Genomic DNA, 26,150 nt, shown 5'->3' on the forward strand with positions numbered 1-26,150 from the left:
GAACTCAGGGCCTAGCACTTGTCTAGCGAGCCTTCTGCCACTTGAGTCTCATCCCACACCCTTATTTTTGCTTCAGTTATTGTTATTTTTTTTTTAAAGGTAAGCTCTCCTGTTTTTGCCCAGGGTTAAAGGCTTGGAGCTGGAGCTCCGGGCCATGTGGCCTTCCTGGGGAAGGGAGGACTCGGGCTGAGGAGCGCTGGCTAGCCTTCCTCAAGTAAGGTTTGGATTTCATGACTCCATTTTGAAAGCCTTCTGGCGGAGGCAGCAGAATGAGCAATAGATTTCAGAGAGGTGGGAAGATTGAGGCTGATTGGACTAGAACCTAGGATGCAGTGAGGCTGCCGCCTTCAAGGGCAGCATTGCAGAATAGGGGCTGTGTCCTCATGCCTGCCCCCAGAGCTTCCGGCCCCTTCTGGGGCTGCCTTCTTCGCTTCTCAGTTGGTGAGCCCCTGCACCCCGTCCATCCCCTGGTGCGGGAGTGGGGGGTCTGGAGGAAGCAGACACCGAAATGAATTCGCTGAAGCTTGTGGCCACAGCCTCATTCTTAGTTCTGGAATGTTTGCATTTTTAACAAGAACACTTGGCAATTGGAAGGAATTTTTAATGCCTCCCTGTCTCTTCCCTGGTGCAGATTCAATGTGATGATAAATGTAAAAAACACTGAGGGAACTACAGAGTGCCAGGCAAATCAAAGGTAAAATAACGAAGGGCCAGAAGGAAGGAGGGGGCTTGAAGGAAGGAAGGAAGGAGCACAGACAAACAGAGCAAGAGGAGAGAGGAGAGGGGAGGCTCGCATGGAGGGAACCCTGGCCTTGCTCTCCTGCCCCTGGCTCTTCCTCCCCACCCTTCTGATCTGCTCTCCCAGAAGGGGGAATGGAGCCAGTGTGACCTTTGGCCAGTTAAAGGTCATCTCATTGCACCAGGACAGAGGGGCTCCTGTCTGGAGGCTGAGAAGCTGGCTCCGTGCCTGGAGAGTGAGCTGCTCATGCCCGGCTAGCCCCTTCTCTTCCCTGGCCTGGCCTGCTGAGCTGGGACAGCCGCCAGTGCACAGCCCACCCTCTGCCCCTCCCGTGGCTCCGGGTTGCCCGCTGGTGGGCGTGCCCCAGCAGGAATGGGAGGAGCTAGACACAGCTGTAGGAGCAGGGACAGTCTCTTGGTCAAGCTCCTGGAGCTGGCTACGGATGAGAGGGAAGTGAGTGCGGCTCCCAAGTTGGACAGTGCATCTGCCTCAGTTTCCTCACGTGTGAGCAGGGATAAGGCACTTAACCGTTGAGATTCCAGGGTACTGGAGATGGCATGACTTGGGGCGTGGAAGGGAGCATGGCTGTGCAGAGCGGTCACTGTGATGGGGTATCCCGGGTGGCTTTGCCCGCTCTCTGCAGAGATTCTAGATGGGGTCTGCGGACTGCAGGCCTTTGGTGCGGTGGGTGAGTCTGAGTACTACAAAGCCTGACCCAGGTGCAGACCCCAGGCTGACCCTGTGACACACAGGGTCTTGCCTTTGGGTTTTGCCCGAAGGCTCCACCCTCTCTGGTCTTCACTTGTGTGTGAACACAGATCCTACCCACTGCCCTGTGTTCTCGCAGCCAAGTGCAGAGGTCAGGAGCATGGTCTCAGAGCAAAGTGCTGCCCACTGGAGCCTCGGGTTGCTGGCTTCAGCCAGTCCTAGGCCTTGAACTCGTGGCCTGGGTGCTATCTCTGAGCTTTTGTGCTCAAGGCTGGTACTCTACCACTTGACCCGCAACTCCTTTTCTGGCTTCTGGGTGGTTAACTGCTGGTAAGAGTCTCAGAGACTCTCCTGCTCAGGATGGCTTTGAACGGTGATCCTCAGATCTCCGCCTCCTAAGTAGCTAGGATTATAAGCATGAGCCACCAGCGCTCAGCAGCCAATCCTTTTGGGGTGCCTTGTGGGAAGCAGGAGCTGGGGAGCGGCTGCCTGTGGTGTTTCTACTTGAGTCCCTGACACACACACAGTAGTGACTGTGATCAGTCAGTCACAGTAGTGACTGTGTACCTTAGGATCATAAGGGAGAAGGCCTGGACTCACCATGCACCAGTGTGTCGAGCTGCCTCCTGCCTGCCAAGAACTCTCGATGGCTGCCCCCTGTATGGGGCGGGCACTGTCCTCCTACCCAGATGGAGAACTAGCCACAGATGGTTGAGTGCCTGCCAGATCTGCCAGGCTATTCAGGAGCAGTCCCAGGTGGGGAGTGCCATGCTGACGGCCACCCTGCTGCTTGGGCCTGTATCTGGCTACTGGTCTCCTATGACCACGCCTGGGTGCTTGCTGAGCTTGGTCAGTGTCTGTCCCTCTGTGAATCCCACCACTTGGTCCATAGTGTCCAGGGTGGGGGCCGCTGTGGGGAGCAGCACCTCTAACCTCTTTGTTTTTAGGCCGGATATCAAGCCCTTGTGCCACCACAAAGGACTTGCTCAGGGGCAGGGCCGCCCCCACATATGACACCTACTTTGACGTTAGCTTAGCCAGGCCACCCACCGACTCCATGCACATGCGGAGTGAGTGAGTTCGTTCAGGGGGTTTCTTTTCGGCCACCATCCAGCCATGGGGCTCTTACGAGGAAGGAGATAAAGCTGAGGGCAGCAGGCATAGGTCAGGAGGAGGTCAGGAGGGAGGAGCACCCACCCTCTAGGAGAGCCCACACTTGGGCCTAGTCAGCCAGGCAGCTGTCACGGGACACCCCAGGCCAGGAGGGTTGGGAGGTGGCAGTAGATTGGTTTCTGTCTCCTGCTGCCTTGGCCCCTTGTCTGCACGTGTCCCCCCATCTGTGTGACGGTGCCCTGATGGACTCTTCTTGTAAGGATAGCCGCCATGTTGAAGCAGGGCCCATCGCAGCACCCTCCGTTTGTGCAGTGGTGTTCTGGGTCAGGGCTCTGGCATGTAACCTGGAGGGGGATCGGTTAAGCCCCTCATCCCTGGGGAGGAACTTCCAGAGCTCCATGGAGCTGTGACGGGGCGGACGGAAGGTCTGGGAGCACTGCCTCTGCCTGCCAGCTCAGCGCCCTGGCTGACACCACACATCGAGCCTCCAGGAGCCCCATTAGATTCTTGGCCTGAGTTCTGAGTCCTGAGTCTTGGTCCCAGCACCCCTTGAGGGGGGCAGGGAGTGGGGCTGTGGGTTTTTTTTGTTGTTATTTATTTATTTATTTATTTTGCCTATGCTGCATAGAACAGCTTCCAGATTCCTTCAGAGCGTTCCAGGGCCAGCCTTCTCGGAAGCAAGCTCTTAAGAGTGGGATGGAGGCTGCCCCTGACTCTGAGCAGCCAGAAGCTGACCTCCCTGCCTACCGGCTCACTCCCATTTCCTGAGCCCCGGGGCGGGGCGGGGTGGGGCGGGGGTGGGGGGGGATCAAGCACTTAGAGCAAGTCATGACTTAAGGGAAAGGAAGGTACCCAGCGCTAAGAGGATCGGGGATAGAGAAGCTGATGCTGAGGTGGGAAGATGATGAAGGGAGATGGCAGGCCCCAGGTCTGGCGAAGGTGCTGAGGGCCCCTCTCCACCCTCACTGGTGCCCACAAGCCCAGTCTTTGCTCCCCACTGGCTGCCCAAGAGAGCCAGGGCTGGTGACAGGTGGAATCGGTTTTGTGCCTGAGCTTTTCAGCCTTGGGGGCCTGTGAGTGGAGGTCTTCCCTACCCTGGGAAGAGGGGTGGAGGAGAGGGATGGGGTCCTCCTCCCTCTACCACCTGGTGCCAGGATCCCCGCTCTGATGGCATCTACGGCGGCGGGCTCCTCCAAGGACTCTGCTTTCGTTTTAGGGTGAAGAGAGAGGGAACCACATATAGCAAACAGGCAGAGAGAAGCTGATCTACAGGGAGATGGAGAGACAGGTGTAGGACCGACACGGGCTTGTAAATCAGGAGATAGGGCCTCTTTTGTTCATTTATTTTTGGTGCTTGAACTCAGGGTCTTGTGCTGTTCCTTATTTTTTTTTTTTCACTCAGGCAGGTGCTCTACCACTTTAACCACAGCTCCTCTTCTGGGTTTTTTTTTTTTAAACCAGAGATAAGAGTCTCAGAGATTTGTCTGCCTGGACTGGCTTCCAGCTGTGATCCTTAGATCTCAACCTCCTGAGTAGGCATGATTCTAGAAGGCCGTGATCCAGTGGTGGGATTTGGTCTCTGGGCATCTTCAGTAGCCCTTTGGCTATGAGTCGTCTTTGGTGAGAAGTTGGGACAGCATTTCTGCTCTTTTCTTGGAGCTCATTTCTTCAAAGCCACCTGCAGCGGCTTCACCCAGCACTGCGCATTTCTCACCCATGCTACTCAGCGGTGAGGGTGAATGGGGGCCTCTGTTATGGTACCAGTGGCCGAGGCGGATGCTTCCATGATTGCTGCCACCGTGGTGCGAACACTGCCTCCGTGCGGAACTGCTGCCTCTCCTGCTGCTTCCGTTTCCTTGGCCAAAACGAGCCACACATTTTTGCGACCTGACTTTAAAGAGGGGCAGAGAAATTGTGTGTGGAAGGAAAACTAGAAATAAGGTTAACTGAGCCACCTCTGCCGTTGGAGTTATGAGTGTGAGGTCTAGGGTCAGATGACAGGGAGGAAGCTCTGTTTGGAGCTGTGATCCTTGAAGAAGTTGTTTGGGAGTTTGGAGACCAAATGCCTCGTCTATGATATGGGTACGGTAGCAGTCAGTAGGTACCTTCCTTATAGGGTTTTTGCTTGGGGTTCAGTGAAATTCAGTAGAGAAAGCCAGCCTAATGCTTGGCACACGTTGTGCTGGCAGAAGTGCCTATCTCTCCCCAAGACATGATTTGGGGTCCTCCTTTCCCCTCCATTCCCTAAGAGCTGTTGGTAGCTGGCTGCATTCCGGAAGTCCTACTTTTTGGGAGTCAGGAGACTGGCTTCTGACATCAACCTGCTGTGTGACCTTAGAAAAACTACGTCTCCTTGGTTTTATTTGTAATCCGTGAATTAAAGAGGACGAATTCCTTAAGGGGGCTTCCTGATGATGGTGGTGATGGTGGTGATGGGATGCTGGTGCTTATTGATGGTGATGATGATGGTGGTGGTGGAGCACTTTTGGGGGTGTTTTGGAGCCCTCCCACTTCCCATCACTCATAGTTCCCTCTTGACGGATGATGGGTGCTCAAGCTCTGTCCAGATGCCCACCACCCCCTGCTCCCCTCCCCCCCAGGCCCCTCCTGCAGGTCTCTGGCTCCTGCTGTGGCTATCCTGGACAGCACTTGGCTCTTCCTGTTGGCCCACGGGGGACTTGTGGCGTTCCTGGCCTCGGTGACTGGGACCTGGATGGCCAGCGGGGCAGTGCCCCAGTTCTCTGGCTGTCCTGTCCCTTAAGGGCAGCGTGCTCCTGTCCATCTTGAGCTGCCTTGGGGAAGGCAGAGCTGTGTTCAAACTGCACACCTCCCGAGTGCCCTCCCGTGTCTACTTCCTGTCCTTCTTACACTTTCCGTGTGTGTGTGTGTGTGTGTGTGTGCGCGCGTGTGTGCGCGCGCATAAGTGCATGTGTAGGGGGGTGTAGATGAGAGCCACGGGATAGGCTTTGGCCATCTCCTTTTTCTATTAAAAAAAACAACAACTGTTCAGTGGCTGTCTTGATTGATTTTTTTGGAAGGTGACGCTGGGGTTGAACTGAGGAGTCTTCCGTTTGCTAAGCAGCTGTTCTACCACTGGAGCTGTGCTTCAGCCCTTCCGGTGCTGGTCGTGTTTCATTTGCTTGCTTGTTTTGTTTTGTGATATACTCTTACTTTTTTGCTGGGGCCATCCTTGAATGTGATCCTTCCGTTCACACTTCCCATTGTGGCTTGTGAGGACAAGGGCCCCCCCCTCCCAGCCTTTTCTGTTCAGATGGGGAAATCACATCCATGTTTTGCCCAGCTTACCTTGGAATAGGTGATCCAAGCCCTACCTCCCAAGTAGCTGCGATCACAGATGTGAGCTGCCATACCTGACTTGATATAATTTCAAATTCCACTTTTTAAAGTGACCCACATATCTCAGCGGATTTAGTCTATATAGGGTTGTACAGTTATCACCATCATTTTAGAGTATCTTTATCAAACCCAAAAGAAAGCTCATCCCTGGTAGCCCTCACCTCCTATGTCTGTCCCCCACCCCAGACCCTAGTTTGCTTTCTGTTTCTATAGATTGGTCTCTGCTGGTCATTGTTTCTAAATAGAATTATGCGATGTATGGCCTTCTGTGTTTTTTTTTTTCCCCTTTCATTTAGCATAATGCTTTCTTTCAGAATGTATTCATGCTATAGCCTGTAGTAGCACTTTGTTCATTTTTACTGCTGAGTAATATTCCATTGGGCCATGTCCTGTGTTCATGATCACAGGATGATCCTTTGGCTTGATGGACGAGGTTTCGTGTGAATGTATGGTTTCATTGTTCTTTTTTGGCTATGGATGGCATTTTCTGGGTTCTTTGGGAACTCTGTGTCTAGTCATTGAAGGAGCTGCTGGACTGTTTTCTAATGTGACCATGTTACTTTGCATTCCAGACACAGAGGAAAGGGTGAGGAGGAGGAGGAAGGGGGCTCCAGCTTCTTTGTTGTTTTGGGCCTTGGGGACTCTTACCATCCTGGTGGATGTACAGTTAAGGCAGTTTGCTGCAGACCTGATCTGCTTTTCTCTAATCCAGGATGTTGGATACCTTTTCATGAGCTGCTAAGCTCATTATGGATCTTTAGAGAAACGTTTCTTCAAATTTCTTGCCCACTTGTAAAAGTTTAATTATTGAATTGCACGCGTTATTTATTATTAATTCTAGGAGCAAGGCTTCTCATCTGATATCTGACCAGCAGATAGCGATCCTCCCCCCGCTGTCTGGCTTCAGTCAGCTCTCACGCAAGCCCCTCTCCCTGGGGTGGGGGGTGTCCTTCCTTCCCTTTGGAATGTGGTATTCCTTGTCCTGGGACCCCTTTCAAAATAGAGACCCCCGAGACTTCCATTTTAAGACCCAGTGATAAGTAATGTCCCCATTTTATAGATGAGGAAAACCGAGTCTGGTGGCAAGAAGGTAAAGGTCGGGGAAGCACCGCCTCAGTGGGGAAGGCGGGACTCCAGTGCGGGGTCTGGAGCTGCGTCAGGCATGTGTACCAGCACTGTAACCTTACGGCTTCCATGAAAGGGCTCTTCACCTGCAGCCTGCTTAGGCTCTTGGCCGGCTCTCTTTCCAGCCTTGGAGCTGGTTCCAGAGTGATCTGGTCAGGTCCTGGGGGCAGAGTGGCCAAAATAATAATAATAATAATAATAATAATAATAATAATAATAATAATAATAATAGAGCTCTTCCTCCTAGCCGGCCTGACTACCCTCAGGTGGTCCTGCCTCCTTCCCCTCCAGAGTTCAGGCAGGAAGATGAAGTTCAGGCTGTAGAAAGCAGCTCCCTGGCCTGGGAGCAGGAGAGAGAACGTGCGCACGAGATCTGCTTCAGGACGGGGGTGGAGGTCCCGAGTGATGAATCCGCTGTGTGTGTTAGAACGTCAGGGGGTGAGTGGCTGGACATGGAGTTGACTTTCCCTGGGCTATGGCTCCTGACTGCAGGAGGGGTGAGTCCTGCTAGCCCGCTGACTTTGAGGTGGGTTGGGGGAAGGGTGGGAGGGAGATTCTGGAAAGGACTGTTCTTGATCTATCAGATCTTACTGGACAGGGTCAGATTGCAGTAGGAGGGGCTTGAGTGAGCCACTTGTTAGAACTTCCAGACTGTGAGAAGGGAGTCAGGGCAGTCTGGGCTTTGGGCCTCGTGGACGGAGATGTTGAAACAGAAAGGCTAGGTAGGTCTAGTGAGGGGTGTCTCCAGGGAGACAGTGACAGGCATGGGTGAAATGCAGATTCTGGGTCCCTTCTCCTTCTGTAGGGGGGGTGACTCTCCAGACCTGCTGGGCCAATTAGCAGCCCGAGAATTCAGACACAAGGTCAGTTTGACCTTGAGGATGGGGAGGACATGACCCCAGTGACTGAGAACCTACCGGGCACCTGCCTAGCGCTGCTCCCCATGGTGGGGCTGGGCAGGGTTGGCCCTGTCCTCTGGCCCCGCCTTGAGTGGCGGCTGGCTGGTTCAGGCAGCAGTCTGGCTCAGAACGTACAGTAAGCCAATCCTCTCCTGTGTGAATGCGCCTTTGGTCTCTTTATCTCTGCCATCTGCGGGGAGGTGGGAGGCTGGAACCATACTCGGGGTGACTGTGAGCTCGTGGCCAGCGGCTGGGGTGGCATAGGCTGCCCTACTGTTGTACTCAGAAGGCATTTGAGGCAGGGGACAGGATGTGTGCTCTCGCCCCTCCGCCCTCCCCTGCTTCTTCTGCCAGACCTGCTGAGTCCCCAAGATAGCCTCTCTCTCCTCATAGCCAAGAAAAGGAATAAGCTTCCATCAATCAAATGTGTTTCTTACCCACCGGAAGCTGCTCTGTTCTGTTTTCCTACCCTTGACTTCCCTGAGTCGCTTTTCCTCTTTCCTCCCCTTCTTTTCTCCATTACTTGGCTAATCATCTTTATTACTTATTTATTTGGTGCTTGAATGCAAGGCCTGAACCCTGTCTCTTAGCTTTAATTTTGCACAAGATTGGCATTCTACCACTCGGGCCACAGCTCCACTTCGGGCATTTTGGTGGTTAATTGGAGACACGAATCTCGAGGGCTTTCCTGGGGCTGACTCTGAAACTGTGACCCTCAGATCTCAGCCTCCTGAGTATCTGGGGTTATAGGCGTGAGCCACTGGAGCCTGGCTCTTAACTATCTCTTAGGAGTGCTGGACGCTGCGTTATTTCTGGGAAGTAGAAATGGATCTGGGGTTGGAGAGGAAGTATCAAGAGAAGTGTGCGGGCCACTCTGACCTACAGTCCAGTGGGGAATGTGACTGGAGAGGAAGGTGTTGGACTGGGGGCTGCGTGTGACCAGGCTCTGGCAGGTAGAGGGCAAAGGAGACACCACTGTTTTTTCAGATTTAACTGCGGCACAAAGACATTGCTCCAAGGCTAGAACGTCCAGGGAAGGGAAGCCTGGCTTTTCTTGTATGCTGTATGCTTTTCTTATGTGGCTGTAGCCATTAGATGGGTGAGGGGGGAAGGTTTAGCAGAGTCCGGGAGCAAGGAGAGATGCTGGGTGTAACTGAGCATGGGCCCTGTGCTCTCTGGGGTCCTTTGGCCTTTGGGAACGGTGCTGGCCTCCTCAGCCCTGGCTGGGCTCTGGGTTCCATTTCCTCCATTCTCCTTTTGTTTCATTTTAGTTTTCAAAGTACCCTTCCTTCCCCAGGAGCCACTCTGTTTTCTGTGGCAGCTGGGCCATGGAGGCCTGCGTTCCTGCAGGCCTGGTAGACGTGGCCAGATGTAGCACAGATGCATGGCCTGCTTGCTTTTCCAAGCTCAGATAACTGGGCTCGGGCAGTTGACACCACTCAGTGCGGGTGGCTGTGCGTGACATTGTTCAGCCATATCCGTCATCCAGCCTCTTGGTGGGGAAGATTCTTTTGGATTATTCTAGCGTATACCTCACGGGGCCCATCTCTGCTTCCGGAGTGTCTGACTGCTCTCTCCCTCTGGGGACCATTTTCTAGGGGCTGGTACAGTGCTGGTGGAGAATGACCTGCTCTCTGGCAGACTTTAGCTCTCTCACTAACTGGCCTGGCTCAGAGGTCTACCTCTCCATCAGCCGGGGAGGGGCAGCGTCCTCCCAGAAGCCCCTGTGCGCTGCCTGCCCTGCCCCTTCCACCTGGAGTCCTGTCTTCTGCCAGCAGAGCCCCTCCATTCCCGTCTACCCCTCTAGTTCCTGCTTTCTGTCCAAAGGACAGTTATGAGGCCATTTATGGGCCACAGTTTCAATGGATCTGGGGGCTGGCAGATGATCAGTCCCTTTTCCGTTTATGCGATCCCTCCCTCCCTCTCCGTCCCCAGCTGCTCAGGGGTGACTCATCCCCTATAAATCTCCTCCTCCTTCTCTGCGCCCCTCTCCTTGGCAGAAGACCTACGAGAGGCCTGCCAGAGACCCTGAGCTCATGAGACTTCAGGAATAGGCTGCCTTCAGGGAAAGGCAGGCTGGTGTCATAGAGCGGGCTGAGGAGGGACAGAACTCACGTCCTCAGGTGGCCATGGGTCCTCAGGCACGCAGGTCCCTGGTGGGAGGTAGAGCTCACGGGCTTGGGACTTAAGCTGTTCGAGGGCAAGGCCCAGCTCTGCCTCATGCCTTCTGGTGGCCGTGGGAGAATCTGTTTAGGCTTTCCAAGCCTCAGTATTCTTGCCTGGAAAATGGGGAGGAGGATGGCACCTGCTCTTGAGCTCCTTTGAGCCAGAGCCTCTGGCTGCAAGCCCAGTGTTTTTGTTTTTGATTTGTTGTTGTTGGTCATGGGGCTTGAATTTGGGGTCTGGGTGTTGTCCCTGGGCTTGTTTTAGTTCAAGGCTAGTGCTTTGCCACTTGAGCCATAGACCTACTTTTGGCTTTTTCTGAGCAGTTCATTGGGGATAAGAGTGTCGTGGACTTTTCTGCCTGGGCTGGCTTTGAACTGTGATCCTTAAATCTCAGACTCCTGAGTAGCTAGGATTACAGGTGTGAGCCACCATCATCTGGCTTATATCCAGTGTTCTTAATTCCACACTATCCCAGGGGTGCAGGAGACCCTTGGTCCATCGTCATCCACACACAGGCTGCTTCCCTGGGGGTGACCCACTCCTCTGCTCAGATGGAGGGTTTACCTTGCTGGCACAGGAGCCCACCTGAGATGTTTGGAAAGCAGCCAAGAGTGTTCTTGTCTTTTTTCCAGCTATATAATATTTCACTGTGTCCATTACTATTTCACGTAGTAATTTATAAGCCTTATTTAAGTACCATGGACTTTTAGGTTATTTCCTTTCTCCTGTTTCCAGAAATCGCCTTGTATGTATACCATTTTTGCTTGTGTAAGACTCTGAGATACAGTTTATGCAAGTTGACACTTCTGTGCACAAGATTCTGTGCGCGTGTACAGTGTTGATAGGCAGTGGAGAATTGGCCTCCATAAGGGTTGGGTTAGCTGATACCGCCAGCCAGCGATTCAGTCAGAACTGGAAAGGCCATCTTCTCCCATCCCTTCCTATATGAGATCCTGAAAGCACCCCAATTATCCTTTAGTCCTCACGACTTTCCTATGAAGCAAGAAGTTTTCTTCTTCTTCACACTCAAATAAATCAGCTCAGAGATGTTAAGTTACCTATGGATATTTAAACAGCCAGGTGGGAATGGAGCCGGATTCTAACATCCTTGATTCCTCAATAAACCAGCATTTCCTTCCAAGCCCCATACCCTGCCCTCCGAAGCTTGGATACAGCCCACTTGCCCCTCTCTGCCCACTTCTGTGCCTGCATCTTAGAGGTCAGTGGGCCTGGGGGTGCCAGTTGGGGTCCTAGTGGCTGAGCTGGCCAAGCCTGGCATTCTCCTTGCCCATACTGCTTGCTAGCCCTAGCAGGGAGGCCTGGGAGAGTGGGGGCTAGCTAATTCTGCCCTGGTGGGGAGTCATAGCCGTCTGCTGGGTCGGCTTACTCAGGGATTATGTTCCAGTAATTTCACTGATGAAAATAAATCAGCCTCGATTGCCCTGTGCGGCCCCTGGGACCTCAGTGTGTATTTCCGTAATTCTGGTTCTGTCCTAGCCCCAGACTCCCTGGTTGCTGCAGAAATAGCCTTGAAGCCTGGAGCCTCCCCAACAGGGTGGGCAGGAGGAGAAAGAGGCGCCAGGTGGGGGTGGTGGGGGGGTGGGGAAGGGCACAGTTCAGAGCGTGGCTGAGCGTCTCCCAGTTGAGCAGTCAGTGCTGGGCAGGATTTCAGAGGTCAACCTGGTTGTGCCATCCAGCTGTTCAGAGGAGTAAACTGAGGCCCATCCATGATTGCCCCTGATACTCTGGCCTTTGGCTCTGGTCTGCTGTTGTAGCCTCCTGACAGTCTTTTCCTAAGTCCATCTTTTGAGGAGGCTGAGGAAATTGAGAAACTGCCCTACTTCATAGCTCAGGCTAGCCTGGAGCTCACTATGTAGCCTAGGATGTCTGTCTGTCTGTCTGTCTCCTCTCTCTCTCTCTCTCTTTCTCTCTCTCTCTGTACCATTATGAGGGCTTGAACTCAGAGCCTGAGCACTGCCCCTTAGCTTTTTCACTCAAAGCTGGTGTTCTACCAGTTGAGGCACAGTTCTACTTTTAGTTTTTTTTTGGTCATTAATTGGAGGTGAGAGTCTTAGAGGCTTTTCTGTCCAGGCTGGCTTCACGCTGCAACCCTTGATCTCAGCCTTCTGAATAGCTAGGATTACAGGCATAAAGCTACCGGTCCTTGAGCTTGTGATTCTTCTAACAGCCTCCAGAGTGCTGTGATTTTAGGTGTGTCCACTACTATTCCTGGCTTTAAGTCTATTTATTATTACACAGATGCTGGTTAGAGACGGATGGAGTAGGAAGGCCGAGTTTCAGCTGTGGCAGGATGGAGGCATGGAGGTCTGCCTATGGGGAATCGAGAAATGGGAACAAGTGAGGGACTATCTCTCCACCAAACCCATCCATCTGTCTAGATGGCTTGAGTGAGCAGAGCTCGAGGCTGTAGGAGAACATGGCAAGTTCTAGTGGGTTCTGACAAGGCCTAGCTTGTCAGGTTCCCCATGTTTGGGGGACTCACTTGTCTTGTCCCAAACTCCCTTTATTTCCTGTCCCTTTCTTTCTCAGCATTGTTTGCACCCATTGGCTCATCCCCAGTGATAAGAACACAGGCCCTGCCCCGGCTGCTTGCTGAGACTCTTGCCTGTATCACTTAGATTTCTTAAAAGAAAACTGGTAAGCATCAAAGTGTTCCTTGGTGCTTGTTCTTCTCCTCTGGGGATGATGAGGTCAGATTGTGATATGAAAGTGTAAAGTGTCTCAGATTCCCCCTGCACCCCAGCTGACAACCTCTGATGCCCAGGTGGCTTGTTCCTCACAGGATGTGAGGACCAGGAGATTGGATGAGGCCACGGTGGGCGGGGGTGGGGGGGCAGTGAGGGTCACTTCCAGCTGTCCCTGGATGGGGCTATGCGGGACTGGAGAGTTGGTCATGGGAGCTGCTCTGTGCATTGTGGGTAAGTCTGCAGTCCACTTGGCTTCTTCCTGCTGGGTGCCAGTAACGTGATTAATAGATGTGATTAGCCAAGATGGTTCTGACAAGGCTACGTTCCTAGGAGCACATTGCCTGGCTGCCTGGGGCTTCCTCCTCTTCCTTGGCTCCAATCTCCTCATCTCTTGCTGTGAAGTCAGGCATCACTGAGGCTCTAATACACTTTCCTGCTTCTTCTTCGTCTTTTCTTATGTTATTATTTTTCCTGGTACAGGGATTTGACTGCTGGGTCTTGTGCTGTCACTTGGCTTTTGTCCTCAAGGCTGGTTCTCTACTCCTTGAACCTCTACTGCTGGCATTTGCTGGTTAATTAAGGATAAGTGTCTTCTGTTTCAAAACTGCCATCCTCAGATCTCAGCCCCTTGAGTAGCTAGGGTTACAGGTGTGAGTCCCCAATGCCTGGCTCCAGTTTTTGTTTGAGCCACTGGATGGATAGCTAGAAACCAAAACACTCAGCCATTTTGTCCCTGAAGCCAGGCCTGGGAAGATGCTTCTAGACTTGCCAGTGAAAAGGGAGAACTTGACAGGAAGGGGCCGAGTCTCCCAAGGGGGTGGCCAAGGGAAGCAGGCTCCCTTCCTCCCAGGAGAGACCCACTCCCAGCTGTGGGTCAGCTAGTGGACTTTGTCCTAGAAATGTGGGAATGGGAACTCATTTGTCCTCTCTGTGGGATTGTCCGCTGCTATTCTACCTTTGCCTGGCTGGGCCCGAAGGTGATTGTGGTTCTTCATGCTGGAGATCCTAGCACTCTTCCACTTGCCAGCCTCAGGGTATCTGACCATGGTCTGGCAGCTGGGGGTCATGACCCTCTGGGAGCCAGCAGCCCTGGTGGTGACCTTGGCTGTGGTGCTGATCATCTGGAGCTGTGGGAAAGGCCTCCCCTCCCAGAGGTGGGTGGACAGAAATGGGGGACAGGCTGGTGGGTGAGTCCAGGATAGTTGATCCCCTGGGAACCAATCTGATTCGAGGAAATGGCCCAGGCTGGCTGCTCACTGTGGTAGTGAAACTAGGATCTCAATCTTGGGTTCCTGAGGAGGCTCTACAGGCTCTTCAGGCCCACTTCCCTTCTCTAGAACTTGTGTTTTAGGAAACCTCTCTGCTGTGTTGCATGTCTGTATAGGTGCACACATGTGCACGTGTGTGCATCCACACATGCAGGAGAAGACAGAACAGAGCAAGTACTGCGATAGTCTTAGTGTATGTTAATGGGACAACATTGCATCCTTGGAGTCTGGATTGTTTCAAGAGACTCTGCTGGGCATGCCATTCTCTCTCTCTCTCTCTCTCTCTCTCTCTCTCTCTCTCTCTCTCTCTCTCTCTCTCTCTCTCTCTCTCTCTCTCTCTCTCTCTCTCTGTGCTTGTCATGGTGCATAAACTCAGGGGCTGGAGTGGTGGCCCTGAACTTTTGTTCCCAAGGTGAAGAGCCAGACTAAAGCCATTTTGAAGTCAGGCCCCACTTTACCACGTGAACCTGAGATAAGCAGGCCCTGCCTGTGAGCAAACCCAGGACAAGCTTATTAGGGCCCAGCCGGTCAAGAACTCTAACCGCTGGGAATGCTTAACTCTAACCGCCCCCGGAATGCCTCCAGCCCTGAGCCAATCAGATTTGTACCCGTGTCCTAATCTTGCTTGAACACCTGATTGCTGTAACTTTGTTTTTTGCCTTTATAAGCTCTGTGTAATCTCAGCTCGGGGCTTCCTCCTAACCTCCGCTGTGTCGGAGTGTAGGACGAGGCCTGAGCCGTGGCCCGCTTGAATAAAGCCTTGCTTTTGCATTTCGGAACGTCTGGCTCTCATTGGTCTTCTTGGTGGTCTTCTCACGACTTGGGCATAACAAAGGCTAGAACTATACCACTTGAATCACAGCTCCATTTCTCTTTTTGGAGATTAATTGTAGATAAGAGTCTTATAGATTTTCCTGCCCAGGTTGACTTCAAATGTTGATCCTCGGATCTCAGCCTCCAAGCAGCCAGGATTAGAAGTATGAGCCACTGGCACCTGGCTCATGCCATGGTTTTTGAACAGAGAAAAGGCAGGACAAACCATATGTCCTGAAGAAATCGGGGGTGTGGGATGTATCAGCATGATGAGGTAGGGCTGTGGAGGTGTCATGCTCTCAGCTTCTGTGTTCCCGGCAGTGCTGAATTGGCACAATGATAGGAGCTAGGTTGCGTTATCAGAGATGTAGTTTCTGGGAAGTGGGACATGGGTGACATGGCTCCTAGGTCGGAGCGCCCCTCTTGGGCCTCTGTGGGCCTTCTGCTCTGGTGGTGAGGACAGGCAGACTTCAGGGGAGAGAGCATCTGTCAAAGGGAGATTCAGGATGAGATCACACCATGCCCTGTATCTAATGGGCTCTTATGAGGTACTAGAGGGGGAGACTGGGCCTGTTCTAAGTGACCCCAAAGAGATCTAAGAGGTAACTCGTGGCAGAGATGGCCCTAGGGTTTTTTTTTTATGGTACATTGAGTCAAGACCTACCTGTTTGGCCAACTAAAGATGAAGGGGACAGTAGGATGTATTGGGGAAGTGTTCGTCTAGAAGCAGTTCTTGCCAAACCCAGCTGATTATTCTTCTCAGTTGAGGGGTATTTTAAAATTCAGACTCCCAGGCTCCTCTGTGGCCATTCTGTCTGAAGTGGGGGCTGGGGAATCAAGGTTTTCCTCAAACTCCCCAGGGGCTTCCAGAGCAGCTCTAGTGTGGATGGTGGAGAAGTGTTGGGTTGGGTGGCCAATGCAGGAGCTCCTGTGTGGGGGTGTCTTCCAGGGCACAATACGGGGGCCAGGACACTAAGTATGCATAAACAGAGATCAAGAGCACCTGTCTTGGTGTATGTTAGAAAAAAAACAGATATACTTTGCATGCCAGATCTGCAAGGTGATGGATTCATAGGTAGAGTAAGGTTAAGTTAAATTAAGTTTATCAAACATTTGGAATCAGCCCAGATGCCCCTCAGTGGATGAATGGATGAGGAAAATGTGGTGTATATACACAGTGGAATTCCACTCATCCATCAGAAGATTGTACCATTTGTAAAGAAGTAGAGAGTTGGCTCAGAAAAAGGATCCATGTTTTCCCTCATATATGGAAGTTAGGTTTAGTTAACAAACGTACAAGTAGATATGTGGAGTGGTAGGCAAGTGTATATAAATGTATTAACTGAAATATGGTGGATTCAAGGGAGAGCTCAAACAATGTAAATCCTTAGAAAGGCACAATCAAAGGTCAGCGAAGTACAGCCCCAGGAAAGTTGGTACTTAAAAGAGGTGGGGGGTCAAAGGGAAAGGGGTAGACAAATGAAGAGAAGAGGGGAAATGCAGACAAGAATACAGTATATATCCTGCAAACTGAAGAAGAGTGAGTGGAGGGATGGGTAGTGGAGGGACAGGGATGGATGAGGATATTGAAAGGGGTGACACTGATCAAGATATATTGTATTCATAAACTTCTTTGTTAACCGGGGATTTCTTTGTGCAACCACTGCAAGAGAATGATAATAAAATGTACCAAACATAAGCAGGTAGACTGGGGTACGGGACCCAGCAGGGGTAGTGTTGGTTAGTTCTTGAAGACTCTATGGAGGTGAGGGGATCATTGTAGTTGTTTGTACAACTCGTCATCTTCTCTAGTTTGGAGCCTAAGGCTCAGGACCCTTTCTTTGCCTTCCTTTCTCCTCTCCTCTTTGTTTTTGTACTAGAGATTGAACTCAGTGCCTCACACTTGCTAGACAAGCACTGTACCACTTTTACCACTTGAGTAATATCCCCGTCCTTTTGATCTTAGTTTTCCAGGTAGAGTCTCTGCTAGTTTTTCCTTGGACTGTGATTCTCCTACTTCTGCTTCTGGAGCAGCAGGGACTACAGGTGTGAACCAACATAGCCAGCCCCTTCCCATTCTTAATGGTTTCTTTAAAGTCTATGGCAGCTAGGGATACAGTTCAGTGATACAGCGTTTGCCTTAGTGCGTATGAAGCTCTGGGTTTGATTCCTCAGCACTGTAAAAACAATGAAGTCTGTGCTACCAGGCTGCCCATGCATTCCCCACCTGCCTCTGCACTGGGTGGCATTTGTGTTCTACTAGAGAGTGATTGACAGGAGGAGGGAGCTGGAGGATGAGGTGTATGATTCCCAGGATGCAGGGGAAGGTGGAGAAGCAGGTGATGGACAGGGCTCTCCTTCCTAAGCTGGCAGTACCGAGCCTGGCTGTGAAGGTCTGGCCACCACTGTGAGGTGGGGTCCTAAACTAACTTAGGGGCATTCAGTGATGTCCCCACTGGCATAGCTGCAAACCCCAAGCCACTGCTTGTCAGCTCTGCGAGTCGGGTGGGGAGATGCCACTGAGATCTAAATAAATCACAGAAAACATTCAAATAGAGTTGTGATTTCGTTGGGCGATGGTGATTCATGCCTGTAATCCTAACTACTTAGGAGGTTGAGATCTGAAGATCAAGGTGAAGCCAGCCTAGGCAGGAAAGTTTGTGCGACTCGTATAGCACTAGCCTTGAGCAGAAACGCTAAGGGACAGCCCTAGGACCTGAATTCAAGTCCTAGTACACACACACACACACACACACACACACACACACACACACACACACACACAATGTCATGTCTTTATATCTCCTGATGGGAATTCCTGGCATGGTTTTGGGCCTCCCATGCTCAAGGTAGGCAATTGAGAGCAGCTGCCTGAGTTTGGGCTGAGTGATCAGCCACAGACCCACGTGGTGAGGAACAAGAGCAGACACCCCCATCCTCTGGAAAGTTATTCTCTGCCATTCATGATTTCCCCAGATGGGATCCATAGAACAGCCATAGCCAGTCGACTGCAGGCTCTCAGGTGGCCAGAGGATCGATGTCCCCAGCCAGACACCCTCTGGCATTCCAGAGCCAGGCCAGCAGAGAAGTGTCAAGGTTTTTGGCCAGAGTCCAACCTACCCGTTTGTCTCCTGTCCTCCACCCGGCCTGTCTGGGAAGTCCAGGAGCTTGTGGATTCTTTTTTTTTTTTTTTAGTTTTCATTTTCCTTTTTCCTCTTGCAAGCCTATGAAATGTCCTGGCTCCTACACTCTGCCTGGGGTGGGGGGCAGCAGGGAGAAAGTAAGGGGGAAAAATGATTTCCACCTTATTGTTCAGCAGCTGGAAAATCGTTGTCATCTGTTCTGCCTTCCATTTGCTGAGAATGGAAAAAAAATGTGGAAAATTTGGGGAAATAAATCTCAGTCACCTCCTCTTTCTCGCTGGTCTTTGCAGCCGTGCCTGTGTGCTCTGGGCTCGCTAGTGGGTTTGTTCCCAGGTCCTCTCTTCCTCCTGACCTCCCCCATCTGGGGGTCTGGGGGCTGGCTGCTGTGGGTTTGGGGTTTGGCTGGGTTGGGCCAGGACTGGGCCGGCCCTGGGCTGGGATGTCCCTGTGTCTTGTTGCTGGGCTGGATGGAGGGTTGAGCTAAGGTCGGGGCTGTAGCAGGGCTGGGCTGGCTACTCCTCACTCAAGGCTGGAGGGCTTGGAAAGCCACCGTGATGTCATTCAAGAACTTACATAGCTGCAAGATGATAAGTGAATCCCTCGGGACCCAGCTGGCTGAAATTACAGACAGAGTGTTATCCCACTGGCTTCCTACAAGCCAGAGTGAGGGAAAGTGAGCTGGGGAGGGGGGTGGAGAGGGAGCTGCGGAGGGGAGGAGGAAGGGGAGGAGGAGGGAGTGGTGTCCGTGAGTGAGCGTGCAGCCTGCAGGAGCTGAGCAAGCAGCTGGCTCCTCCTCCTCCAGTGACAGTCCCAGAAAGCCCCAGTAGGACACGGACAGCCCTGGGAGCCCCAGCCATGTAGGAATGACTTGAAACTTGAGGTGCAAGGAGCAAATCAGAGCATCCGTCCCAGAGGGCTTTCTTGTGTCCGTCTAGAGGGTAAGTACTGGGCAGCTCTTTTGTCCCTCAACTTTGGTCTGGACCTGGGGTGGGAGCCGGTGATGCTGGGACCTGACCCTGGGAAAGGTGCGAGGCTGGCCAGGGCTGGATGTCTCCGTCTGGACTTGTGGAGCCTTCTGATTGGAGGGGTGGCTGGGTCACCCGGAGCAGCAGCGGGCCTGAGCTGTCCTCAGCGGTTCATCTGGGGTGGGAACAGAGGAGGCAGAGGGAATACGGCAGAGGCCGGGGTAGCTCTGGGAGATGTTTTTTCAGAATGTTCCCCCCCGCCCTTTGTGGCCTGAACTTTGGGGCTCCCCATGGCTGACCCCTCTTGGCTGCCTCCTCCGACAGGCTCCCATTCACAGCTCTCTCCCCACCGCTCTGGCAGGGCTCTTGGCAGCTCCTCCGTGGTGCCCCTGGCCAGGGTTCTCTGAGTGGCCAGGCAGCGATCTGGCCTGGCAGAGAAGGACTTGGGTTGTTGTGGGCTTGGGAGCTATTTTTACCAGCCTGAGTGTCCTGTGCTGTCTGGTGCCCGGATAGGCAAGGGCGGGGAGTGGGTGCGCCAGGCTCGGGTGATAGCGCCGGGCTGGGTTGCTGCAGGCCAAGTCAGAATCAGGAGACTAGCCAGGGTACTTGCTTTTGTCCTGTAGGTATGTCACCAGGGCAAGTCATTCACCCTCCAGGCTCTGGGTCCCTTGGGTCTGAAATAAAGGTCATGGTCACAATCAGGTGTTCTGCGCCTACTTCCTCCCTCTGCAGAGCATGGTACAAGTGAGATGGTCTCTGGAAACAGCGTCATGATTCCGCCTTCCTAAGGAGGGTCTGGGGCGCATCTGTCACTGTCCCTGGACTGGAGCCCCCCTCCCTATGTCACATTGTCCCGAGGCTCCTGGTGGATTGTCATAGCTGGGGCGTCCGTCTTCCCTTTCTCCCTTCCTGTCATCACCCCTCCAGCTGTCTGTACTTCAAAGTTCTATGGGGATGGGAACACTGCATTTGGAGTCCATGTGGATCGTTCTTGATGGGGTGACTTTGGGGACCCCTGCAGCCTGTAAAATGGGGATCCTTGGGGATCCCCATAAACTCTTTAAGTCTCGGGGTTTCTAAATGTTCTCTTGGCTCATCCAGCCTGGGATCTCTGAAGGTACATGGAACAGAGGAGAAGCAGCAGCAGAGAAGGACCAGGGGCTCAGGCTGGCTGTCAGAGGAGTGACCTCTCCCACTCCCAAGGCCCTAGGCTGACCTTCAGGCCTGGCTGCATGTGGACACTGGGCTTTGCACCTCCTTCTCTCTCTTGGTCCCAGCAGGCTAGGCTTGTGGCCAGGAAAAGCCCATTTCATACCCCCTCCTTGGATCCACAGAGGTGGATTTGTGGGTAACTCTGGTGAGGTCACCATTTACATCCTGGAAGAGCTTTCCTTCCCTATTGTTCACTCTCTGGACATGTAGGGGGTCCCTTCCAAAGCTAAGTCGTGTTCAGCAGGACACGGGCCACATCTGGGCTCCCTGTCCTTCGCCCACAGAGGCCCCAGGCTTGTGCTTCTCAGAGCCACCTTTGTGGACATCTCCCTGTGTGTTCTCTGGGGTGGCACCTGCCTCCTGCCTCCTTTCCTTTCTGGAGGCTGAGACTGCTCTTTCCAGACACCCCCTCTTCAGCCCCCTATCCTGCTCATCTTTAGAACCTCTCGGGATGCTCATTTCTGTATAGAAGTTTCTAGAGCTTGCTATAGGCTGTATCAAACAAAGGGTGCCTCGCTCCTGGCTGGCAGGGGATGGGAAGTCAGCCTGAGTGGAGGCTAGGACAGTCACAGGCTGCACCCAGGAGGTTCTTGCTACCCAGGAGTCCTGGGTCTTGCTGAGCCATTGGCACACATCTCCCTGCCCTCTTCGTTCTCTTCCTGCCTCCTGGTGACCTCCTTGGCTGGTGCTTACCCGTCTCTCGGTGGAAGGCTTCCTCTCCCCTGTGCACTCCCATTTTACACAAGTCCTGGGTGACAGAGAAGGGCTCCAGAAGTGTGCCCCCATCTCTTAGATATCTTCATCTGGGATCCACAGATGGACTTTGGGGGTATCCATCAGCCTCCTGAATTACATGCAGTGGCAGAGTGTGTATGTGTGTGTGTGTGTGTGTGTGTGTGTGTGTGTGTAAGGAGGAATTATTCTAGGATGTGAACAGATACTACAGGAGATCCTTGGCTTGGTGTAGTTAATGTCTGCCGGCTGAGGTATAGCTGGGGTGGTCCGTGGGGAATGCCATTGGGATGGGCTTTGGCTTTACTCGTTTATAAAGGACCTTTACCATGTCTGGCCTAGGCTGGCAAATACGAGAAGCACTGGCCTCTCACTTCTGGCTGTGGTGTCTCTCTCTTCCCTTTGGAAGTAGCTTAGAGTCTACCTAAAGCCCCCAATTTCCCACTGATTGTGTTGGAAGACACCTGTCTTGGCTGTTGACAGGACTGTATACCGCTTTTGGGGTTGCTTACTGGAATGTAAGAAGCAGCTGTGGGAGCCGCTAGCCTGTGTCAGGCTCGGCACTGCATAGGGCCGTCTGTGCAGCCATAGAAGGTGGCCCTGAACTTCATTCAGGAGGTTCCATTTATACAGGCCACCTCATGCACAGCACCTTCCGGGAAGCAGGCCGAGGGGGAGAGGGAGGAAGCCACGGCTTTTTCTCTGGGAGCACTTGGCTTAGAGGTGAGGACAGACAGGAATGATTGTACTATGGGTGTCACAGGAGAGCCAGCTATGAAGGGAAGCAGGGAATGTGGTAGAGCTGGAGTTGAGTTTGGAGGACCACAGGAAAGAGCTTCCATGATGGGAGGCTCCCAAGGGAGCCGAGGCTGAGTTTGAAAGGAGGAGGGAGGACGTTTGCCAGGCAAGTTAGAGGCTTCAGGGGCAGAGCGAGGAAGGATATTTGGGGAGAGAGGATGGCACGTGCCAGGACACTGAGCGGAAAGAGCATATATAAATAGCTTTGTAGGAATAGAGTGGAAAGTGCTTGAGGTATTGAAGACAATGAGGCAGAGGCTTCAAAAGGCAGGCAGGACCAGGTGATGAAAAAGTCGGCCAAGTCTAGCCAGTGGGTTAGGGTTTTGCTGTGGTGGTGATGAGAGAGATGGGGAATGGAAAGCAGAGAATGGAGTGAGGAAGAGTAGAGAGTGCTTGGATACACCGCCAGGCCTCCCTCTGGATGCTTAGCTCCTGAGTTCTGTCACTCAGCAAACCTGCAAGTAAGCATCCAGTCCTTTCCTGACAGGCCAGGAGGCCAGGCTCTGAGTGGTTATGTGGTTGATGGGAGCTGACTGGGCCATTAAGGTAGAGACTACTTTTCTGAGTGATGAGTGTACCTAGTGGGGCCTGGGTGAGAGAGCATACTTTACTTCTGATTTCGGAACCCCATCCTTGGTACCTAGCCCCACCTGATGGCTCCTACCTGTTGCTCCTGAACTGTCCTAGCCTTGCCCTCAACTGTCCATTTCATGCTAAGAGTGTAACATAGCCCAGCCAGGCTTTCTTTCCTGGCTATCTCTGGCTCAGCCTCATTTCTCTACCTGCCAGGCACATAAGGTCTTGGGTTCCTCAACTCGTATGTTTAAGGAACAGAGATTACTTCCTGTTAGGGCCCCTGTTTACCTCCAAACAGCCTGTGTCCAGGGTGGGCACAGTGCCTGTTCTCCTTAGCAGTGCATCGATTATCTTCTCTGTTGGTTGGTCGTTGCTACTCTGAGTAATGTATTTTATTGAATTGTTATTTGCTGAACAGGGACCCTAAGGATTTCTTTTTAAGACTCATGCAGGGCCCTAGCTGGAAACCTTAACAAATCATTCACTATTTCAAACAGATCTCCTGATTGGAGTCCTTTCCATGAATGGGATGCACCCCACTTTTGTTTTTACTCTGTTGGTGCTCTTAATTTTTTCCCTAAAGGCTAGAACTCTACCACTTGACTCATAGATCTACTTCTAGCTTTTTTTGGTGGTTTGGAGATAAGAGTGTCTCAGGTTTGTCTGCCTGGACTGGCTTTGAACCACAATCCCCGGATTCTGGCTACCTGAATAGTTAGAATTACAGGTGTGAGCCACCGGCACCTGGTGAAGATCCCTTTGTAGTCAATTGGGAAGACATCTTTTGTTCTTCATGGCTGGGCCATCAGTCCTGAGATCTAAATAAGCAGAACCCCTTCTTCATCTCAGAAAGCAAGAGGGGCCCTTCACCTCAAAGCCTGAAGTGTGAACACTTCAGGCCCTGGGTTTCCTAAGATGTTTTGCGTGTGTGTGTGTGTGTGTGTGTGTGTGTGTGTGTGTGTGTGCCCAAACTGGGTTTCCTAAGATGTTTTGCGTGTGTGTGTGTGTGTGTGTGTGTGTGTGTGTGTGTGCCCAAACTGCAGGAAAGTTCATGAAAATATTAATTATCAGCCCCATCCCAAGACCAACTCTCTTAGGATCATGTCCTGGAACCTGCATGTTAAATAATTCCCCAAAGAGATTCTTATGGACATCAGAATCAGAAAATGCTGCCCTAAGACCTTGCGGGGTGGGGGCGGGGAGGGCTCCTAGCACTTCACACCTCCTGGCAGTATATGGCAGGGGCTGTGGGGAGGCTTAGGGAGTAGGGCCTCGTCCAAGTCAGCTGGGGATTTTCCTCTCCTCTTTCCAAAAGCATGACTCGCACCTTGGATCTCAGCCGCAGTGGAGTTAAGGGCCCAGTGTGCACGGAACCAACTTCCGCAGCCAGGGTGGAGCCCGGGGCTGGGGCTCCCAGCAGCTGCTGAGAAGCTCGGGAAGGCACAGCCAGACAAAGCAAGCGGAGGCCTTGAGGAGACTGTGGACCTCTCAGCTTCCCTAGAGGAATGGATGGGAGATGGCCTATGTTGCAGGACAACCTGGCTGGCCGGGTCAGGGCTGGAGGCCCTTACTCCTGTACTCTGCTGTGGCCAATTTCTCTACCCATGACCCCCACCCAGCTCCTCTGAGCCACAACAAACTCCTTCCCTTGTCAGGTGGCTTTACCTGAACCAGCCAGTCCCATGATGCTGCTGGGACTTTAGGCTAGAGGGCTCTGATGGCTGGGCAGCTTAAATTCTTAAATCTGTCTTCCCTAACTCCTTCTAAGTGTCCTGTCCTGTCCTCCACCACTTTATTTCCTTCCCTCATTCGATCTGCCTCTCTCTCTTTTGCCCTTCTTGCCTTGATAGATTGAAACCAACATTGTGTTCCGGCTGTTTGTGGTCCGGGTAAATAGCTCTTAATGTGGCCATGGTGGGTGGGGAGAAGGGAGTGAGGTGAGGCGAGTGTGTGCGTGGCCAGGAGCCTCTGTCTCCAGAAGAGGAGGAGGGGTGTGGACTCTGCAGGACACGCCCCCACGCTGGGCAGGCCAGTAGAGCTGTCCTGGTGGCTGGGGCGGCCCACATGTCCTTGACTTTGTCCTTGATGTAAAGAAGACAGTTCAACCACCGTGCAGAGTGGCCTGGAGTGAGTGCATGGTTTCTTGCGGCCAGCCCTGGACAGTCAGGAGCAACTGGCCCCCTTCTTTGAGGACAGCAAGAGGCATGTTCATTTGCACTTAGCAAGCAGAGGTTAATTAAATAATTTACACCTCTTCGATTTTCTTAGTAAGTCTTAGTGGCTTGGCAAGTTCTGATCCTGATGTTTCTGCAAACAGTAGGCCTCGTGGGGATAAACTTAACCTGGCAGAGCAGGTTGAATATTGACATTTGCCAATCGATGGAGAGCAAGGCCCGGCTGGAGAAGCAAAAGGAAGGGCCCAGGCGTGGGGGAGTGTGAACAGTGTGAGTTCTCCGGTTGGCTTACCTCGGGGATGCTTTCTGAGTTCCCTCGCTGCAAGGTCTTCTTTTATAAGGAAGTACTAGTGGGTGGGGGTGGCTTTGGTGCTCCCCAAATAGGCCTGGCTCTGAGTAGCTCTGGTGGCCTCTGTGTCTCAGAGTGAGTGGAATGCCGTGGGTCCTCAGGCCTGTTCAGCCCCCAGGAGGGCCCTGCTGACCACCCAGCATGGGAGTATGACTTGTATAACCGATACCCAGCCCTGCTGGGTGCCCAGAAGAGGCGGAGGCAGCATGACCCCAGAAGGCACACCCCGGCATGGCAGTGTGGTATCTGCACACAGGTCCTGCCACCTTCCGAGAGCCATTTCTTCTTTGCATGCCTGTCCTCCAGGCACCCCCCCCCCCCCACACACACACAGTACTAAACGATCACCTCCCCTGGGGAAATAGCCTGCTGGGGAAATTTGGGTTTGGTGTCTAGCTAGGCTAGTTCTTGGAGGGACAGGCATGAAGGGCAGCCTCTCTTACCTTGCCACTTGGACCCCCTGGATCAGCTAGAGAGGCAATCATACCCAGACCTACATCTTAGCCTCCTGTAGGAGGCTGGGCACAGGGGAGGGTGGGGGACTCAGTGCACGTCTCAGCCCAAGCCCCTTAACGTTCAGTCCAGCCCCTAGGATCCCTAGACTCTAAGTAACCCACCTCTGGCTGAGCTTCTGAAGCCTCGGGAAGACTGAGGGCAGATGTGTGGCTCTGCGGGGTGCAGTGGATGGGCAGGGCACCAGCCCCCAGAGTACAAGTGTGTGTGTGTGCGTGGGTGTATATGTTTAGGGTAACTTGTGGCCACAAGTCCTCTAGTGAGGTAACTTGGTTTGCCTGTGGTCTCTCTCTCTCTCTCTCTCTCTCTGCATATGTGTGTGTGTGTGTGTGTGTGTGTGTGTGTGTGTGTGTGTGTGTGTGTGTGTTGATTGGGACATTCCTGTTGTGTGGTTTGTCTGATCACTTGTTTTTGGCCCTGAGCTTCTGTATAAGGGTTTATTTTTAGAGGCTGTTACTTCTGGCCTGAGGGCTGATCTTTGGTATGGCAGGGACATTTGTATTTTTTTTTTGGAAATGTTTGTGGCTTTAAATTGAAATATTTATTTTGTGGTATTTCTGCCTTTTGTGTGTTTATTCTAGTGTGTGTGTGTGTGTGTGTGTGTGTGTGGGTGTGTGTGATAATACAAATTTTATGGTCTCTAAAGCAAATTAGTTCTGATTTAAGGCCTGTCTAACCCAGGTACTGATCATTTGCAAGTCAGGCAGTTTGCCCCTCTGAGCCTCTGTTTACCCATCTTCCCCTGAGACAGAACACGTGTGAAGCGCCTAGCCATGAGTTTGGCTTGTGGAG

General features: G+C 52.5%; 1 protein-coding gene and 2 long non-coding RNA genes across 19 annotated transcripts in view; 2 read left to right on the top strand and 1 right to left on the bottom strand.

Moving 5' to 3' along the window:
- Positions 1 to 26,150, top strand: part of Tns1 (tensin 1) — a 160,634-nt gene that overhangs the window by 86,067 nt on the left and 48,417 nt on the right. The window lies entirely within an intron of this gene.
- Positions 325 to 2,892, bottom strand: LOC125350318. Its single transcript, XR_007210715.1, has 3 exons — positions 2,577 to 2,892; positions 1,490 to 1,494; positions 325 to 338 (listed from the first exon to the last, which is right to left on the bottom strand). It is a non-coding gene; the product is annotated as an uncharacterized LOC125350318 (long non-coding RNA).
- Positions 7,067 to 24,624, top strand: LOC125350319. The gene is made up of 3 exons (XR_007210716.1): positions 7,067 to 7,194; positions 23,678 to 23,685; positions 24,613 to 24,624. It is a non-coding gene; the product is annotated as an uncharacterized LOC125350319 (long non-coding RNA).

Source organism: Perognathus longimembris, chromosome 4, assembly GCF_023159225.1.
Source record: "Perognathus longimembris pacificus isolate PPM17 chromosome 4, ASM2315922v1, whole genome shotgun sequence".
NCBI classification, from domain to species: Eukaryota; Metazoa; Chordata; class Mammalia; order Rodentia; family Heteromyidae; genus Perognathus; species Perognathus longimembris.